General features: G+C 40.1%; 1 long non-coding RNA gene across 1 annotated transcript; it reads left to right on the top strand.

Annotated features, from left to right (window-relative positions):
* The first annotated feature begins 614 nt into the window (after positions 1-614).
* Positions 615-15615, top strand: LOC140655732 (uncharacterized). The gene is made up of 4 exons (XR_012043838.1): positions 615-733; positions 822-955; positions 9864-9923; positions 13813-15615. It is a non-coding gene; the product is annotated as an uncharacterized lncRNA (long non-coding RNA).
* Positions 15616-21712: the final 6097 nt, after the last annotated feature.

The following is a 21712-nucleotide window of genomic DNA, read 5'->3' as shown; positions in this document are numbered from 1 at the left end:
CTGCCCGTCACGCCTCGCCGCGCTCTTAAAGGTGCAGCGCGGCGCTGGGCGGGGCTTGCGGGGCGCGAGGGGCGGGGCTCCCGGTCCCGCCCGCCGGTCCGTCCCCCGCGCTCCCCTCGGCCCGGTCCCCTCAGCCACCCGCCGGGGAGGGGACCGCCCGAGGCCCGCAGAAGACGGCGAGGAGCGGGGAGGGGACCGGGCTGAGGCGCCGCGGCGGGGAGGGCCGGCGGGCAGCGGGACGCTCTGCCCTCCGCGGTGGGGATAAGCGGCCCGGGGACGGCTGGGTCTGAGGCGGGGGCGCGCGCCCCCCCTCAGCGCCGGCGCTGCCCAGCCTCGACGCTCTCCCGCCGGGGCGAGGGCAGCCCGGCCTGGCGCCCGGGTGGCCCCGGCCTTCCCCGGCCCGCGGTCGCCGACTCTTGGTGGCTGGAGGAGTGCCCAGCCTTCAGCAGCACAAGCCGCAAAGCAGCGGGAGGTTATAGCCAGCCACCACAGACGCAGTGATAACAACCAAGCCTGTATCCCCCAAGCTTTTACAGCTTTTCCCAAGAGGGAGTAACTTTAATAAATGGTGCAAACAGGCAGGAGTTGCTACAGTCTATCAGCTAGCGGTGAAAGTAAATCTCAACACCATAGCACAGGACTCATTATGATTTTAAATATTTATACAGAAAGGAGCACCTCCTGATACGAGGGTATATACTTTCTCTCTCCTCTCCAGGCAACGCTGGAAAATGTACCAGCAAACTCTTCACTGCTACACACCCTTCCCAGCCTTACCGGCCACTTGTCCACAGGTTTCCAGAGCTTTTTTTTGTTCACAGAAGCTGAAGTCCCACTCCTTATAAAATTGAAGTAGAAATGGACATAGACAAAAAGCATCCCATCGTGCATACAGCCATTTGTGAGCAGCTTGGTTTGTTGAAAGAACATCTTCAGTATAGCTTGAGAACTAATGGTGCGTGCGAGTAAGTAGTTTTACGCAGTACTGGAAAACCAATTTTCTCATCTTTTTATTTATTTCCATCTACCCTTCCTTCTTAAAAGAATGATCAATTTTTTTAAATGTCTCTAGACAGGCTTTATATTATTTTGAATGCAGTTTAAGATTTTTCTTTCAAATATAAGGTCTGACCTCTGATGTTGTTGCTTTTTTTCTTAAGTACGCTTAAATAGTATAGGAACGATATGACTGGAACTGAACTCTGTTTGATTTGATAATAGATGCTAGTATCTCTTAACATTTTCCCCAGGGCAGGTATGCAAAAGGACGCACTATTCTTTCTTGGCTACAGATCCCTATTTTGAAAATGCTATGCCTTGTCAATGGCCTACAGCTTCCAATGTAGCACTGTCCTGCCCAATTCTTGTACGTAGCAGTCAATGCCATCGGCAGAATGCTAGTAATGCTAGTAATTCAGATCACTCCTGGAGGTACTAGGCAAGAGAAGGGTTTAAATGGCTTCTCAGCATTTTAATAAATATATCTCTTTTGAATTACTTTCTTCTTGATTTTCCCATAAGCACAATGTCACATATTTTCAAAGACATATCAAACATACACAGAAATGCAGTACAGGGATGGATTGGTCCACAGCTTGTTTCCTAGCAGAATAACATAGTGCTGTTTTCTCACTTGTAAATGAAATACATTTATAGTGCCATAAAATGAAGCCTAGCCCAAGTAGAGAAGGCATTGTGAAATTTCAGGTAAAATGAATGCACAGCAGAGCTGTGATTGCAATGAGACATATTTTGTGTCTCTGAAAGCTCCCGGTGTGCAAAGCAAGATGTGTCTTTCTTTCAGTTTTAGCTGCCTAAAGGGAAGGCTGAGGAGCAGCAAGAGCCTCAGGTTTTTCAATTGTCAGGTTGGTAAAATCCTTGCTGCAGCTTCTGGAGAGAAATCACTCTGTGACCCTGCAAGGAAGCTGGCAGTTGACAGCTAAAAGAGATTCTTGAGTTTTGCTCTTCTCCTCTGTCTCTTCCCTGCTTAGCACTATGAGCAAGGCAGAGGGCCAGTAGTTTAGTTAGGTAATGAGTCACAGGCAGCAGGCGTCTTAGTGGCAGTAGCTGCAGCATTCCCCTTTTCACAGAGAAATGTGTGAAGCCTTAAGGAAGAAAGAAATTTGAGAATTATTTGGGGCTGAGATTTGCTAAGATGGGAGGCGAGGCAGATTTTTGAGAAGTTAACTCTCCTTAGGTAGAAGAATCTCTTCTAGCTGTCAGTTGTACACACCTGCCTGCCTGAAATATTTTGTCATTGTTTTCTGGATGGTGCAAATAAACACCTTATTCAGTGGTACTATTCCTTCATTTCATTGTGTAAATGTAAGCATTTGATTTTTACATATACATTGAATTAATTATCTGAGAAACCCATAAAGACTTTAACTAAGATGATTAATATTGTCTTGTAAGAACAAATGAGGATCAATATGAAAATGGCAGTAAGAAAGATGTCCTGCCCCCTCTTATGGACTCCACCCACTCAGTTAGAGTGGCTCCATGAACAGTTGACTTGGCATTTGTCACACAACAGGAGAGTGGCAATCTCCAGCTGGGGCATGGGAACTAGCAGCTGAGGGCAGAGATTTCCAGAATGAGTCTGTTCTCTCAGTGGCAGATCCATTTTAGGAATTTCCCTCCCCTGCCAGAGGTTTCTGCTTGCCTTTGTCATGCCAAATCAAGAGTTCCTTTGGACACGCTCTGGCTGGGAGCACTGAAGCCTCTGCTGACAGAGAGGGATGGACTACTGGGGAGGTTAGTCTCTTCAACTCGCAAATAGAAAGATCTACCAATTATTATTAAACTAACTACTATTGAACAGCACTACTTTCAAACCATTCTTTGAAAAGATTGGTTTCTCTCTCGTACAACATTTCTCCATTTAGTGTATTACTCATATATATTAGTTATGCTACAAAACATGTGAATAAAGGACCCAAAGAAATGAGAAATCTCCTTATTAAATGTTAACATTCAAGACCCAGGCAAGACCTTGATTTTGGAAGGTACTGAGCATCCGGTCTAGAAAAGCATTTAAGTGTATGCATGACTTTAGATATATAAATTAAATATGTTTGATCGGACTTTAACAACTTTTAAGATGAGCACGAGCTTCAGAACTTTTCTGGTTTAAGACTAGGAGCTGAACATCTCAATGGGTTAAAACATTACCCTTTATTTTTGCTCCCATCTCTTTCCTCTATTTCTGAGCAGTCTGCACTATCATTTGCTAAATATTTATCACTGCCACTTGCAATATAATCTCTATTCTGCATGCATTTCCCAAATAGTTCAGTGTTCTAGTGCAGTGCATGGGGTTACCATTAAAATAATTCAGAGCTCCTTGCAGGGATTTGAAGGACAAACTTTGCTTTGCCCTTGTTCACCCTTTGATCAGGGTTTTTTTCCCCTTGGGTAGTTTTCTGTTTACATGCGGTGAGTTTTCCATAGATTCACAGCTGGGCAGTGGTTTTATGAGTCTGTCAGCTTTAGTTAGCATAGGGGAAAAAAATGGAAAAGGGATTTTGCATTTTTGCAATTCATTGTCAATAGCTAATGGTAAGGAAATGCATAGGCTGACAATTAGTCATGCACTCTCATGCTCAGTGTTACCTGATTGCCCGCAGCTTGATTTCAAGTTTAAATGTTGATTAATGGGAAGTGATACAATTTAGCAACACTCCATACTTGGAAGTACAATTGACTAGATAGATTGGACAAACATACAACTCTTCCTGGGATGAATGATACCAGTTTTGGAAATGACACTGTAGAGAGTGTGAGGATCTTTATTTCTAAATGTCTGTGATTAAGAAGTCCTGGAACATTTTTTTGTTTGTTTGGCTTTCATGGTCCTGGTAGCTTCCAGACAAACATCAGAAAAATCTTCTTTGGCAGTGAATACACCTATAACATATTGGAAGCACTCCTATTTGCCTGCACGATATTGTTATAGTCAGCTCATTCCTCTTTTGCTATTAGAGATATGAGTTCATAGGGGCAGTTGGTGGAAATTTTATAGTATGGATGTTTGCTGCTTTGCTTTTGACTGACAGGTTGAGCCATCACTTATTTAGCTATCCGACAACGAGTGGAAATAATTTTTGCTGCCTTATTATTTATTCAAGGTATATTCAGTCTAGTTGTTTACAGGATTGTCAAGTGCTGTGATAAAGATGATAAAAAGCAGCCTTGCAGTGATATGAGCCAGCTCCCTCAGCACTTCTGGATACATCCCATCTGGTCCCATGGACTTTTTGTATGTCAGCTTATTTAAGTAGTCCCTAACTCAGTCTTCTTCTACCACTGGTAGGACTTCTGTACCACAACTTTGCTATTAGACACAGAGGCATGGGAGGCCTGAAAGCAGATCCTCCAGTAACATCTGAGGCAAAAAAGGCCTCGGCCTTTTCTATGTCCTTCATCACAGGGTTGCCCACCCCACTCAGCAGTGGGCTTAAGTTTTCTTTGGTCATTTTTTTGATGCCAAAGTAACTATAGAAGCCTTTCTTGTTACCCATCATACTTCTTGCCAGTTTTTAATCTAGCTGCACTTTGTCCTTCCTATTTTCATCCCTGTGTGCCCATGCAGTGCATCTGTATTCCTCCTTGGTAGTCCCTGCCCACTTAGGCCTTCCATATGCTTCCTTTTTGCATTTGAGCTTAGTTAGGTTTTCCCCATTCAGTCAGGCTGGCCTCCTGTTGTGCCTGCTGGTTTTCTTGCAAGCTGTTCTTTTGCAGACAGGACAAACTGATTTGCCTGTTTCTATAACTCAGATGGTTCTAATGTGTTCCTACTAATACAGGAATATGAATAATAAATCCATGATGATATACCCTTACTGTCTTAAATCACATCCGTGGATCAGGGCTTCTACAATATTCCAGTCAGATTCTTTAATTTACCTATGCTTCATTGCATATTTACTAACCTGATAGCTCCTCAACTGTATGAGATGGTTAATAAACTATGATGCAAGAAGGGCTCTTGAGTTACTTTCGTCTTCTGAAATATTTTTTTGAAAAGGCTTTTGTGTGCTTTTTAGAGAGGTTATATTATGCATTAAACAGACACTCTGAAAAGCCTGCTTTGAGAAGGAACCTCCTCAGAACAAAAGTAACACAATAGGCTCTTCTAATTGGCAATATAGCAGATAAAAAGAGATTTTTTTGTGACAGCCAACAGTTGCCACCAGAACACTTCTGAAGTACCTGTAAATGTACTTTCAATATTAAATACTCTGAAAAATACTTGTATGTTGTGTTTTATAACAGAAAAATACAAAACCACTGGCATGAATATTAGCTTTTGGCAAGAAAACAAAACTTTCTCAAAAGCAGGGAAAGCGGTTCAGCATAAGAATTTTTGGCTAAATTTATTTTTAGCTTTCTTTCCACTGAAATAACTTTTTCATATGGCAGCTGTAGTTGTTATCTCTAAAGGAAGAGGGACTCTGGTATTTCCTCCTTCCCCATAAAAACCTCTTACTTGCCAATGGGAATATATCCATTGACTTCACCGAGCTTCACTGAGCACATAGGAAAACAATAACGTTTTCCCTTCAAAGCAATGTGTATGTGGTTAACATCTGCAATATACTGTACGGCTTATGGCTAATGTATTGATTTCCCTCTGTTGCACTTACTGTTAAGATCAAATGAGACCATTTGCAAAAATAAATGAGAATGTTTTGACTGCCTACAATTCTTTTATTCTACAACTACAAATTTCACTTTGCAGACTACCAAGCTAGTGCAAACACACATGAAAAGATTCCTTACTGTGTTGTTGGTCTGCCTTCATCAGTCAAAATGCTATTTGTAGTATACCAAGGCCACATGTAATCCGTAATTTCTCCAAGGTAAATGACAGGCTGCTCTTCATGGCCATTGTAATAAAAGTCACAGCTAATGTAAAACAGATTCTACTTGCTGTTCCTCATCTGATCACCTAGGCATGCTGCTTTTCCAGTGGTTTTGTAAGTGTACAGAGTAGACCAGTTCAGACACAGAAAGTCCTTCACAAAGTAGATTGTATTTTTTGCTCCAAAGCCTCATTTCAGTCTTTTTATTGATTAAGGGCTGATTAAGCATTAATCCCATTTTCCAGAAAGCATCAAGGCAACCTACACAACAGACTCATTTTTCCCAAGGATGGGCTTTTGCACATTTGCCTTACAAGAGACTTTCCTTTCTAGACCTACATTTGATCAAAGAAAGTTTCAGGGTAGGTGTTTCTAAAACAGGCTTCCTCACAACCATATGTGTCTTTATTAAGGTGGCATGAGGTCGCAATTTGGGCTTCTATGGAAATGTTTCAAAGACAACTTCATCTTGGTGGTTCTAGCTTCATTGAAGATATATTGAGCAAAATAAGATTTTAAAACAGTCTGAGCAAGTTAATGGTTTTATTACCCTTTGGAAGAGCTTACCTCCCTTTCTTTACTTTTAATTTAGGTTGGGGTTTTTTAAGAGCAAAATAGTTCACATTTCAAAAAAAAGCAAGACTTTTGCTTTTAGAAAGGATGAAAAGTAAAATTTTAGGATCACTGGAATTTGATGTCTTTTAGAAATAAATTTTTTTTAAAGTCTATTTTTTTCTGATACCATTTAGCCAATTTGAATCAATTTTGTAAGTAGCTTTCTTGGAAGTTGCTTTATTTTCCCTGATTTTTTTCTATTTTACTATTACAGAAACAAAAACATCCAGTTATCTTTGTAATGTTATTAGGGTTCACTGAATCTAGCTTTTTCCTCAAGATTTATCATACTTTCTGTCTCTATTTATGAATATGACTACTCAGTTTCTTAGTATTGCAGCAATTTGATAGTAAAACAGCAAAAATAGCAAAACGTATGTATTCCATTCTTTGCATAACTAACTTTATGTGCTGTGAATACTGTTGAGGCCGAGCATCAAATAACACCTGAAGAATAGCAATAGTTGCCAAGTACTGAAGTGTTATAAATTTCTTTTTTGTCACTTTTCAGCCTGGTTTTAGCTTTCCTATGAAAAAGAAATGTATTAGTTATTCAGTGCAAAAATCTCTATCAGTTGAATGTGATGGAAATAAATGCAGGAAAAGTCTAACCTTCCCTAGGTTTTTTTTAAATCACTTTCCTCTTGCTCCCCTTTCTCATGGCACTTATTATTTTATACGATATTTATTCATTATTATGCATTGTCTACATTAGTGTCATGCCCGGGAACTCTAGTTATGGATAAGGAGCCCCACTGTGCTAGGTACTGTACAAAACCAGAGCATAAAGTCTATTCAGATTCCAGAGATTTAGAAGCATTACAAAAGACAAGGAACAATAACAGAATGAGATGTTTAAGGAATAGAACATAAGATAATGAGACATTATTGATCAGCCTGGAAGCCAGTGGTTTCAGCACTCCAGGATTTAAGCATTACCAGCTTGGGATGGAAAACATGCTTTAGTAGTCCATTCAATTATCACGTTTTTAATACAAAATATTTCTATTTGATCACTCTAGTTGACTTTATTTTCTATACTGTGACTAACCTGCTTTTAAATAGCATACGTACTTGTATAGTTGCAGCAAAAGCCTATGCAATAAATCAATTTGGGGTCAAATTCTCCTTTCCTTACCCCAGAAGACGTTCCAGAGGGAACTTCTCAGAGTAAGGTTTGACATGCTGTGACATTCAGCAACAACACTGCTAAAGCCAGCTTAAATAATCATTTCCTCCTTCCCAGCTGCGTGTTTCTATTCCTGTACCATGCCTGCACTGTATAGCCACAAGCGTTTGTGCAGCATATTGTGAGCTGAATTCAGGGAACTAATGCCAATGCAGAATAACCTACTAAAATACTGTTTATGAAACTGGACTCCAAATAACAGCAACCAGAGTAGCAGTAAACCTACCTGGCCCTTATTGAACAGAAGCAGCCTAATTTTTTAGGGCCAGGATTTACCTGAGCATCATTCATTCTGAGTTGCCAAGCAATGCAGAATCAGATCATTTCTATATTATGAATACGCTAATGCCAACCATGCCTACATTAGCAAGAAGTGCAGTACAATAGGAAAGGATTTGGAGAACAAAACAGCTGGCGCTGAGGATCCAGCTTCTGCACTATGCACATTGCAGGAGCTTTATTTAAGATTAGATCTAGTTCTGTCCTACAGACCCCTTAGCAACTGGAGCACATCAGATGCAGTCCTGGAGTACATCTTCTGTTTTTGTTTCAACTGTAAGGAATCCAGTTCATGTGCTCATCCATACTGAGAGCAGCAGAGCCCTGTGATGAGACACAGAGATTGCCATCTGAAGGAGCTTTTCCAGAGACCGTTGCATCACCTTCCCAAATGACATGAGCTGGAAGAGTAAGAGTGGTTTTCTGTAAGCCTTGCTGTATCTCAACCAGATTCACCAGCACAGATATGCTGGCTGGAGAGGTTATTATTTTTAACGCTGCTAGTGAAGTTATTCTAGCAGGCATATAGAGCCATAATAAAACCTTACTGACATACATACCCACTGCTCTCTAATAGAACTCATGTTTACAGAACCTACGTAAGGTTCTTTACAAGCCCTATGTAAAGTTGCATTCATACTGCAGATAAACACATCAGTATTTAAGAGGAGACGAGGGATGTATGAAGTTCTAAGAGTGGCACTGAATCCTTTTCGTCCAAGAGCAGAATCTCTAGCCGCTAGGCGATAATTTAGGTCAAAAAACACTATCAGCTTTTCCTTCATCTATGGCTTGTGGATAAAAAAAGTCATGTATAGAATTTGCAGTCTTCAGGCTCTTGAGGTGCAGTTAAGTAGTGTACCGGTAATTAGAATTCTTATGACTCTCAAAGGGCTAAACCAGAAGATTAAAAGAACTTTATTGCCCTGTGAGATTATATGTTCTATACTTGAATAACAAGGATAGATGATCATCATTGCTATACACAGGCTAAAAGTGTTTATTGCTGGCTTTGTATTTCTTGTGCAATCATATGTAGGTTATTGTAAAACCTAGGGAAAGAACATAGACATGAGACTGAAAAAGAGGGCTGAAAATCAGAAACTCTGAATCCTTGTCCTATCTGCCTGGCCTGGGATAAATAACTTAATCTCTCTCTACCTCACTTTTACATATATGACTAAAGGTAGTATTTCCCTACTGTGCAGAGGTATTATAGCCTGACTATATTGATACGTGTAAAATGTTTTAAACTGCTACTGTGAAAGAGATTATGATCATATTTATATGCAGATAAATGAAAGCAAGCTCTATATTTTACGGAAATAATAAGAAAAAACCTGATGTAAGACTGTACCTTAGACAAATCAGGGAAGTTCTGTCAGTGTTGACACTGGAGTCCGTCAGGTTTTGCATTTGTGAAGGGGAATGCCAGTGAGAAGCCAAGGTGAAATCAGAGCCACATGTAACGCTTGGCAATTACTAACATGCTTTTCACTTTGTTTGGCATTTGAATTATGTTACTATATATATATTTGAGCAATATATATACTGTATATCTATAATAGCTTTATACCCTAGATCTATGACTATGTGTGATAAATCAGAGAGCTATAACACTATGGCTGATATGTAGCTACACAGATGACTCAGCTTTACCAGAAGATGTTTCTGAGAAAAGGTCAAAGCCATTCCTGAACAAAATTTTAAAATGTCCTATAAACTACTTATAAATAGTCATTTACCTCTTCGGGGGAAAAGGCACACAAAGAATTGCAAGGCACCATTTCATTTATCAAGGCACCACAGGCCTGCCATATACACCATTACACCATATATAATGTAGGAGGAAATAGATCTCTCTCTGAGTAATTACTGAAGGGAAAAATTACAAGCATGTGTTGTTGTTGCAGGAGTCTACACTATGTCATTGATCCGGTAGGACCAGGTGGAGACGTGATAACCTTGGAGAAGTAAGTACTGATCTTTGAAAACTGACAGAGGATGAGCAAGGCCCCAGAAAGCAGGAGAAGTATTTGGGCTTCTAATTTACTGTTGTTTTCCAATGTCTGTGAAATCAATGGAAGGATATAGCTCTCTATATATTGATGAATCTGTGCCACCATCCTGAGCCTTAAAAAAGGGAAAGAAGGAAGACTTGGGGAATTTTAGATCAGTCAGAGCCTTTTCTTAAATGAAGAAAGAATAGAAAAAAATAATCAAAGTACGCACTTTCAAATACCTGCAAGACAACAAATTGTTAAGAAACAGTTAACATAATAAATTTAAGATTGAATCAATACCTTTTCTTCTTACGACAGTCTAGCAGTCCTGGATGATAGTGTATATCTGCACTTAATATGACCTTTGATCCTGTCTCTTGTGATTTTCCCATTACTATCTAAGGAAATATGGTCCAATTAGGACACCTCCACAGTCCCAAAGAGTTGGGAAGTTTCTCTTGTAGAGTGGTTACTAATGGTTAACTCACAAGTTCAGTACTGTCCCATATCTTTACTGATGGCCCAAATAATGGAATAACAAGTGTACTTAGTAAATTATCAAGCTAGGAGGGCCTGAAAGCCCACGGGGTATCAGGATTCCATTATGAGATTATTGTTGCAAGTTGCATAAATTATCTGAAATGAATGAAATGACCAGCAAGAGAAAAATTTTCAAGAGGAATGATCATCTGTATAAATACAAGCTCAGGAACAGACGGTTAATCAGGAGTTCTGGGGTAATCCTAGATCATAAATTGATCAACCAACCAGTAACAAAATAGTGAAATAAAATCCAGTTATACTAAAATGAATACACAGGAGCATTATACGTAAGACCTATGCAGTAATCCTTTTACTCTACTATGAGTAAGACTTCAGTGGGAATACTATATTCAGTTTGATACAGCCATTTCAAGAACTATCAACTGAAAACGAGCCAAAGGAAATCAGGGATATTCTGAATTTTAGATGCTTTGATCTACGATTTGAAGAATTGGGATTCTTTAGACTAGTTTCTCACGGGAAACAGGAAAACAGTCTTGAAATACATAAAAATTGCTGGAAAGAGGACAAGAATAACTGATTTCTTTGTTCACTGTCACTGAATCATAGAATGGTTGAGCTTGAAAGGTACCTGTGGTCCAACCCCTCTGCTCACAGCGGGGTCAGCTAGACCAGGTTGCCCAGGACCATGTCCAGTGGGGTTTTGAGTATCTCCAAAGATTGTGACTCCATAGCTGCTCTGGGCAACCTGTGTCAGTGTTTGACCACCCTCACAATGAAAAAGTTTTTTCTTATCTTTAAGTGGAATTTCCTGTATTTCGGTCTGTGCCCATTTCCTCTTGTCCTGTCACTGGATACTACGGAGAAGAGTCTAGCCCCATCTCCTTTTCTTCCTCCCGTGAGGCATTTATACACATTGATAAGATCCCCCCCTGAGCCTTTTCTTTTTGAGGCTAAACAATCCCAGGTCTTATTCCAGATAAGACAAGAAGTAGTGAGCATAATTGCAGGAAGAATGAGTTAGACAGAAACAAAGAATTTGCATAAATAAGCATGGGAATAGACTGCTCACTGATATTAGCTGGGCAATATCCACCACCAGTGTTTTTTAAGAACAGGTTGGGCAAGGCGACAGGAACGAGGCAATGTGATCTCTTCCGATTCACAACCTATGATGATTTGTTGCACCCTTATTTTTTTGAATCGCAGTCTCTTTGCACATCTCCACATTCCTTAACCTTCTTTTCATCCATCCCATTCTGTCTTTCTTCTCTTGTGCATATTTCTATCAAGTAGTAGCAGAAGCTCCTGTCAAGGCATAACAACACCGCAGAACTGCAAATACTCACTAGCTAACCAGGAGCTGCAACGTTCATCCTACCTAATCCTCTTCGCTTGCTGCTCTTCTTCCGGTTGGGTTCTGAGTCTTCAGAATGATGGCCGTAGTCTCATGTCCTATGCTCAGGTCTTGTGAAGTTATTTAATTTAAACCTGCCTCATTATAAATAATGTTCAAATTGAACTTAAGCATCCAGATCCACCTGAGAAACAGTAGGATTTTCAAATTTCAGGCCAATGGATTCTAGCACTTCCTTAAGGCTGTAGATTCTTTGTCAGAAAGTTTGGGCCATAGCCTCCCAATTTGTTGTTTTAATTAGGAAAAAATGCCTCCTTCACAAGAGTTTTGTTTCTTTCTGTGCTGTTTACCGATGCTGTCTTTATGCTTATGCTTACTTCTTGACGGAAGCAGTAGCTCTGAATGTGCCAAAAAATCCTCAACCCCCCAAACCGAGGAAACAAACATGAGCAAGTCCCCAAATAACTTTCCTGCTCAGCTAAAAGGGTTTGAAATGAGGTTTCTGAGACCAACTAGTGCATTATGCATGCAATTGTTCTGTTTGGCTGATTTGATTTGCCTCAAGCCTCAATGTTAATTATAGTGAAAAAGATAAATACAGACTCTCTATTTAAATTTGATAACAATGTTAAAAATAGATGCTACTACCCTACTCTTAATCAAACACAGCATCCACAGGCAAATGCAATTTAATGCTAACAAAACCAACTGTGCTCACAGATTTAATTCTCAGTTGGAGTATGTCATTTTAAGTAGCCATGTATCCTTCAGTTTTGTTCAATGTATTTGGATTCAGCGTATGGAAGATAAAATAAAAAATTATGTCCTGCCACTGCAGTATAATGCCTATGGGAAAAGGATTCAGGAAGCACTGGGAATCAACATGGCTGGGTTATACTACTGGTACTGGAAATAATTTACCGTGCCACTTGTAAACTGAAATAATAGGCACATGACCTATCCCCATGGAGTATTTTATGACTGGAAAGCACTTTGGAATCATATAATTAAAATACTAGATAAGTACACATAAGAGCATGCAAAGTTCCCTGAGATGGAAATTAGGTGAAAAATAATCCCCAACCATTGTGATAATAGGATGAATCTATGTGGACAGTACTCCATTATGCAAAGACCAATTTTTGCTCTATGCTTTTCATGTCCTTTTCTTACAGTCCAGTTTGTTCAAGTGAAGGCTGCATCAGCTATTGTGTCAAAAAGATTGGAGCAACCCTTAGAGTCAGATGGTTGTGACTTCTTGGCAGCTGTTGTTGCTGACGTAAGTCACTTTAAAATAGGATATGCAATCACTCCATCTCAGGGAAAAAGTGGCTTATATGAATTCTGGCCTGGCCTGGCTTTGAGAAATAGCACCCTCAGCAAAAGAACGGTGGTTTACTGAATAATGGATTGTGATTTTAATGTCTTGCTCCTTAAAATGACTCTTTCAGAAATCAAAGTGTAGGTATACCAATGCTGGTCGAAAGGGACCTCTGAAGATCATTAGTCCAACCTTCCACTTGAAGCAGCACTTTATTAAAAAGCAGAGCTGAAATTTTATATTTTGCTAGTCCTCAGAAACCTCACAGTACAGCTCCCCAGTGCCTTATAAGCAAAAATTACTCTGATACAAAGTACTGGAACTACTTAACTCCTGCTCATATTTTGTAGTTTTGAGGTTTGAAGGGTTTCAGCCATCTCTTGCTACCTCCACTCATACGAACAACACCTGTACTGAGCTGAAAACGATACTTATGTGCCATAAGACTGATATAAACATTACCTGCTCTGGCACAGAAGTGCCTGCCTCAGTGACTGTCCCTGGTTCTTGTGCTGGTCTCAGGTGGGATTTTTTCATATCATATTCACATATTCATATAAAACTGCTAAGTTAGAACAAGAACCTGTATTTCTTAGTGCTGTAGTGGACATGAAGGAAATCAAAGAAATCAAGAAGTTTGGTTTCTTTCACGTAATTTTTTTCTGTATTAACAGTAGGTATTGTAAAAAAACCGAAACAGTCAAGCCTGGGCCTGCCGGTGGATTTCTGCAACGTGAGCTATGAGCTGCTGTGGCACAAGTCGGTTGTGTCACCTTCTCTCCGCTCATCATTCCACGCTCAACCCTCTGTGCTTAATTAGAAGTATATTTTAAAGTGGCTCCTTTCGAAAGAGACGCCGAGCCCGTAAATCCCCGCGTCGCCCCCTGATTTCAAAGGAAGGGACCCGGGAGGTAGCGCCGGGTTCTGCCCGAGCGCTCCGCCGGGGCAGCCCCGCGGCTGCGGGGAGGGAGGCGGCGGCGGCATCCGCGGGTCTCCGTTGCCCTCTGCTGGGCGCTGGGGACCGTTGTCGTCCCGGCTTCGACGTCAAGTTGCTGTTGACGTCATACACGGAGCTAAGAAGCGCATATAACGGCGACCGTCGGCTGGAATGAACAACTGGGCCGTGTTTTCCACTTGCAGTAATGCAACTGCATCAGGTGGCCCTGAGAAAGATAATTTTGTCACGGTATAAAATTACACGGTATATGCTGGTTTTAATAATAACGCTGTAATGGCCCATTTTCTTTACGTAACTGTTGGCTGTGTGATGAATGCTGAAGTACCATTTACTGACATTGTTAGTTTCTTCCACTGATTGGATTTCGCCGTTATCAGAGCACCATGTAGCAAATAGTTAGAAACATGTTTCTTGGCTCAAGCCCAAGTAACTTCAGGTTTTTAGATTTTAAATTTGAAGGAGTCTCAGAGCTTGGTTTGGCCAAGACGTGCCTTCTGCACATGACCTGCTCGACTCACACCTGAAATGTCCATATGAACTAATACAAAAATTGGTCTTTTCTTCCTCCGTCATTTACATAAATGCACTCAAATTCTGTTCCAACTGCTGGCAACAAAGGAAGTTTCAGCTGTGCAATCCTTGAAACAGAAAATCCACCAGGGAGAACGGGGAAAATCATAAGCACAAAAAAGCTCTCTGACTTTCCTGCCCCTGTGTGAGAGGAGTGTTACAGGAAAGGATGCATCAGGAGTGGATTACACTGATGGATCAGGCTCTGTCAACAACTACGGGAGACTCGTGCAGAGTTCCAATGGAACACTTACGGACAAAAAGCAAAAATACCACCATGTGACAGTGGGAGAATTTCACCCTCTAGATGCAGGAGCTTGGATGGTACAAAATCTGAATCAAACAATTATAAAAATAAATGCTTTAAGCCTCCCTCTAAAAATCTGAGAACACATGTTTTATTTTAATGGAATTAAGACAATCGAGAGTAATTTGCTTGGAGTGGTGATCACAAGGAACACATCACTCTCTAAGCAACCAGAGCCAACATAATGAAGTTTTCTTCTTCCATCACCCGTCTCTGCATGCCATTTACATGCAGATCCTCTGCTAAACTGGTGTCAGTGAGTCTTCCCAAGCAGTGTGTCCTGAAGCTAACAAACCACAATCATAAAAGGGGCAGTTTGTACTTCTCAGCTGTTGCCCCAGCTGAGCCAGGTGTCTGGAAACACCTCTAAGTCATGCACTAGTGCACTTTTTAAGAACTGACAACAAGAAGAAAGCATGACTTATGGTAAAGAAATAAAGTACTGGTTTATCAGAAGAAAGCTCAATGTACATTCACAAATAATAAAGATGTGGCTAAATTCCACATTCTTCGTTCAGTAAAAGCACAAATTCAAGTGAATGAGTAAAAGCTGTAAACCTTTTCTGGATGAACATTTATATAGGGCCTGATTTTGTAATGGGCTGATTCATTCCCTTCCTATTGAAAAGCCAAGCCTGCCATATAAATGCTAACCTGTTAAAAAATCTCAAAAGTAGGTGTCACTGAGAATAAAGTATTTTCAACTACACCTTCTCTCAGTGTTTTTTCCACTTTAATTTACCATCCTTTCCCTCCGTTAGGTTGTGCTCTGTTTCAAGCCTGCAAGAAATTAAGAACTGCTGCTAGTGTTCAGTCTAGAAGTGCTGCTGGAAAAATTCAAGGCTTGTTCTGCCCAAGTCTGCAGGCTTGTATTTCTTTTGAGGCAGGTAGAGATTGATGGATTAGGATTGCTGGTAGAGTTAAGCTTTGGAATGAGGATTAGGGTTGTGTTTGTGGAATAAAGAGGTGCAGACATGAGCCAATGGCTTTCTTTTTGGTTTATAAACTGTAAATCAAACTCTAATCCCTCTGCTAGAGGATTACTGTCTTCGTGTAGATCCCAGACTGGAAACGGTTATTGGGTTTATGTGAAGCTTGAGAGTGTCATGTGCAAGCAGGGTTCTACAAAACCTAGTTTGGAAGCCAAATCTGAAAGTATTCCGGCTTTTAAAATGCTGGATATGTCAATGTTGTTTATTATAACTAGAACTGCAGGAACCCAAGGCCTCCAACACCCTGCAAACCTGCATTAACCTGACACCTTTTATAAGCTTTAAAAAAAATCATAGGAATGTAGGCATCTACTAGAGCCTGCCACCACAGCATGTAAGCATCCTGCCAACATGTTTACTCACTGCTGTAATGAACACATGCAAGATTAGAAAGTTTGTTTAACTATTACTGGAAACCATTTTCCATCACAGCCCTTTCAGCTGTTTTACAAATACTGCAGGAGGAAATTCTGCCTTTGGGCTCATACGCTTGGAACGTGTAATGGTGGTGCAGGAAGACTGAGCAGTGCCGAGCTGTAACCCCGGGGAGCTCCTCATGTGAGTGCACCATAGTCACTGTGAGAGTAACATATAGGAATGTTAAGTGACATGAGCAATGCCAAGGGAAGTAAGACTCGCAGCCTGTCCTGGTTCTCTTGTCAAATGATGTCATGTAGCGTGCTTCAGATTATGTTTGCCTGTGCTATAGCACAACTACATTGTAATTGCAAGCACCGAAACATAGGAATGTGTGGACATAAGTGAGTTGGTATGGTCACACTGTACATCAGCGGCAGAGGAGGAACTAGAACTTAGTGATGCAGAGAGCCAGTTTCTCAGCTCCATCAAACATGTATCCTGTAATTTCATAGCCATATATTGTTTCTTAGTGTAGTCAAGCATGAACTATTTAAGGCGGGGATTCCCTGTGCATGTAATTGTATGTTATGTAACAAGAGTGATGTGTCTAATTGTTACTGTTAAAAAAAAAAAAAAGTATAATAATAATGATTGCTATGATTTCTGCCTTCCCTAGTAGTGCATATTTTCCTTGAAGTAATCAGGGACTTGTTGCTAGGTAGTTAATATTTAAGGTACCTTAAATATTTTAATGTGTCTATGCCTGCTGTTGCTAGGCAGCAATATTTGTTTATGATATTGTTATACAACCCCTTTCTACCTTATATCCTTTATTCAGTGTAATCTAATATATCCATACAGTTACATTTCAGTCCTGATATACTTTTTTTTCACAGAGTAGCATATTGAAGTAACTACTGTTAAGAATGATAAAATATCTCTGATGTAGAAGGTTTATTCTTTGTCAGGATGCACTGCTAGCATTGTTGTTCTTTCTTTGTACAATCTTCAAAACTGAGTAAAATACTTAAATAAGGCCATTTAAAAGCTGGTAGTGCTTCTGTGTGCTTTCAGCACCTATTGCAGAAGCTTACATGTTTCAAAAGTACAAAATTCTGAAGTTTTAAAGTAAATCATATGATTTCAGTATTTTGGGTGGAGAGAAGCCCAATTTGGATTGAATTACAGTTACCTTCATCTTTGTCCTCATGCTTCCAGCCATGTTCCATCTGAAGAGTTGGCTTTATACCTGGTATGCAGGCATGCAGAAATTTTGATAAACGTTTGAATTTAATGGCTGAGGATGAAGAACACCTTTAATTGGAGAGAGAAATTAGAGTTGAACTCCCAACTTTTTTTGACCAAGGTCTCTAAATTGTTAAGACAAATCTTCACATGCAAATCTGCTCTATCTCACTCTTTCCTAAGCGGTAATAGGCCAAGAGAAAGAAAGGGGTTTCATGGTAGTTGGAAAGGCAGTTGAGGAGAGCAGGAATGGAGATGAGACAAGAGCTCATCAGAAATGATGACACTGAGGGAAGGTCCTGGGGACCAAGTAATCACCAACACCTACTGAAATGCTTAACTAGGGGTATGTGTTACCATTTCATCAATCCTTTGGAAATAAAAATCTCCGTATTTTCGGCCGCTGGGCAACACTGCTTTAGGTTTTCCTTGGTTTCATCTCAATTTTATTTAAATAAAATAGAAAAACTCACACTGGGTTAAATGTTATCGCTCTTACTAACGGATTTTACACTCTGAGCTGTGCACTTGGAGAGGCAAGAGAGACTACTGACTCCTCATATCCTCTGCCACAGATCTATATGGGCTGCAGAAAACCTGTATCATCTGCCTGCCAACCCTGTGGGAAATGCACAAGAGAATGATTCCAGACATTGCTCATGTCTGCAAATGGAAGGAGCTGAGCTTTCCTGACAAGACAGAAATGAATGGAAACTCAAAGTTCACCAAATGATGAAAAGCAATAAGCAGGGCTGCAAGTAACCCATGTAAATGATTTTGCAAATCTAATCTGTTCACTGTCAGGTGCTGCAAAAATGCAGTAAAGCCAGGCAAAGTTCCATATCCCTTTGTTGCTAAATTCAGTGTATTTCTTTTACTGTTTTAAAACTAAGATAACCCCTCACTTTTTAAAATTAATTTTATATTTGTGAAGGCAGCTGAACAGCCCTGCAGACAGATCCTCTATCCACTGAGTAGATATAATAGAAGTAGTAACACTTCAAAGTTTGTTACATTTTCTTGCCTGCTCGCCTCATTCCTAGAAAAGGTACCATTTCTCCTTAGGAGAAGCTACTTATTTTAATGTCTGTTCAGTCTCCAGCCTTTTTACTGAGACTTCCAACAATGTTATCAATGAGTGCAAATACTGACAGTGATTTCTGTATTTGTTGTGGAACACGCCACAGAATACTGCACAGTCCTTGTACAGATGTCAAATGTAAAGGACCAGAGATTAAGAACTCCATATTCCACGTTTAACTCTGAAACGTGAAGCATCTTTACAGATCAGTGCCCTTTGGCATTCTTTTCTGAAATGGGTGTGGCAAATACCCTTTTCTTTTTATAATCTGAATTTAACCTGTAATCCTTTACTTCTGCTTGCCCTACAGTTTGCTAGTGCAGGGGCATATGGATACTGAAGGCTGGACCTCTTGCTTCCTTTCATGCAGATCCCCAGCTTCTGGAGACAGCAGTGAAAATTCTGGTAGGCAGCAACTGAACTAGCCTCTAATTTTTACCTTCTTTATTTTTTGAAGTTGCCTATTTATAAATTCTGGAAAGGTATTTAACTGAGAATTGGTACGTTCCACTGCTTTGTAACTAGATTCTTGCCGATCTTAAAATAACTCTTGCTTTGGATTACATTGGCTGGCATACGATTACATTTGTATCTAGTATTACAAAGAGTGGACAGACAGTTCACATTCACACAGTGGTTCGCAGGAGTGTAGACTGATACCATATACAATACTATGAATGCGTTGTTTGTGTAGAGCTAAGAAATCCAAATTATCCAGTATAAAAGGCTCTTTCTTTGTGCAGTAAGGCTAATGTATCTTAGTGTCATCCATTTACCTTTAAGCAAATGCTTTGTCTTAAGAGAAAAATAGTTTAAACAGACTAGTTCATTTGGATCTCCTGTGTACCATTATGAGATACTCCCACCCACATAAATAGAAGGTGAAAGTGCCAATAAGATCATTGTATCTATTGCTAAAATGATTGTGTTCGTATTTCATTAATGACAATATTATATATCCAGAGAAATGTGGATTTTGAGTCTTAATATTTATGTCAAGGCTCCAGGAAGTCATATTTTGTATGGTTAACTTACAGCTTCAACCTGTATTCTACAGCCAGCACTACTGAGCTCAGATTAGCTTTTTCTGAAGGCCTCCTTTACCCAAGTGGCCCAAAAGGGCTGGATTTGTTTCTGTCAGAAAAACTATGTTCCTGATCAATATTAGCTTTTTTGTTACAAAACCAAAGATTGATACAATATTAAATGTTTACAGCTAATGATTTAGATTTTAGTTTCATAAGACACCTGCATTTCATTACTTGGACACAACAGGACCAAAAGCACAGAAGTTATTGCCCATAAACTAGTCCTTTAGTCTAAGCCCATTTTACCCTCATGTTTGTGTACATCTTATTTATAAGTTTTTGATGCAGTAGTGTATTTTGTTACCTGCATATTTAAAAAGATCAATACATGCACATCTAAGGAGGGAGATTGGAAACCTAGCAAATTAAAATCTTCTCATAAGTGTACCTTGATTAACCTTTGTCCTCTTCAGCAGCTATATGCCAGCCACCAGACGGTTTTTTTATTATTACTATTTATTTCAACTATCATTTTAAAAAGTAAAAAGTGCCACGTGATATCCTCCCTGAGGATACTGAGACTAGAGCTTTCCTGGGCTGCCTTGCATTGCTACTGGAGTGCAGCGGAATGACCTGCCTCTACAAACTGTGCTGTGTTGCTTTCCCGCCTTCTGGGTGGAGTTTTGCTTGTACTCCTTTCCTTCCCCAACTTGTCTGCAAACTCAGCTGAACTAACATGAAGTTGGAAGTAAAGCATATCCCAGATAAAGGGCTTCTACCTCCCACCGGAAAAAGGGAAGAATCGGACACCAGAGAGTGCCGCAGCTCTGTCTTAGCATGCTCTTGGGGGCAACGTAACTATCTGCTGCCCCTTCCTCAGGGTATGGTATGATTTGGCCATGTGTAAATAGTCAAAATGCTATATTTATAGGAAACACAATGCCTCGCTCCTGTGATAGTTTAAATATAGAGAACAGGCCGCTACTGGCATTTAAAATATCACTAGCTGGACAAGATAGTGCAATCAGAAAATAGCCTAAGCTTTTACTGTGATTCTGTGTACAGGCTTTTCATATCCCTCCTGCTACTTTTAAATGACTTGAAACAGTGTCTTTCACTGACTTGGGGATTATTTGCTGAATAAATTAAGATGCTTGACATTGACCCAAAATGAGTAACAGGCAGCTTTATTTTTTTCTTATTGAAAATCTTTAGGGTATTTTCATTTTTTCAAATGCCTACCGCAAATGCAGTGTGTGTATTTGAATACCTTGTATTCCACAGCACATTTGTTGTTTGTTGCATGTCTGTTTTTGAAAGGCAGTGCAATGTAATGTCATTCTTATCGCTAGTACTAAGAGCCCAATTACTTTCTACCACAGTTTCAAAGGCACATTTCCACAGTTAGTTACCCAGGGTCAAGCCACAGACCAGCTAGTACTGTCCTGCAGAAATACAAGTTAGTGATCTTTTTCCCCTCCTCTGCCAGCTACCCACATCATTGGTACCAACGCAAGGAAGGAAGCAGGCTCTGCAAAGAGTAACTCGGAAGCTTACATGGAATGGGTGGGACTCTTCATCTGCTTCCTCCTTTCCTACTCCCTCCTCCCAGCCCATATGCAGAATTTGTAGCTATGCTGATGTGTCAAGATATATATGCTGGACTGGGTGTAGTTTAATCTTCAGCAATAGAGGAAACAAAGAGAGACTATGACTCAGAGCAACAGTCTTCCAGGGCAGCCAAATGTACTTTCCCTTATTAGGCCAGGTCATGAAACCTTGCTTCATTTTGAATGGTACCTAATTCTGCAGTGGTATCACTAACTTTTAAAGTACTGCTTAGCAGAATGTAACTCTACCTCTAGCTTTGCTTCTTTAAAAAAAAAAGTTGTAATTAAATTTGACTCCACCTACTCTGACCAACATTGAATAGTATAACATGAATCAGGCTCCATTAGCAGCGGATGACATGTTTTAAAGGGATAGCACCTGTTTAACTTCCTGTAAATGGTATGTTTTTATGACTGTAATCTGAA

The sequence above is a fragment of the Ciconia boyciana genome, chromosome 8 (genome assembly GCF_034638445.1).
Source record: "Ciconia boyciana chromosome 8, ASM3463844v1, whole genome shotgun sequence".
Lineage (NCBI taxonomy): Eukaryota > Metazoa > Chordata > Aves > Ciconiiformes > Ciconiidae > Ciconia > Ciconia boyciana.
This window is presented reverse-complemented; position numbering and strand designations above follow the sequence as displayed.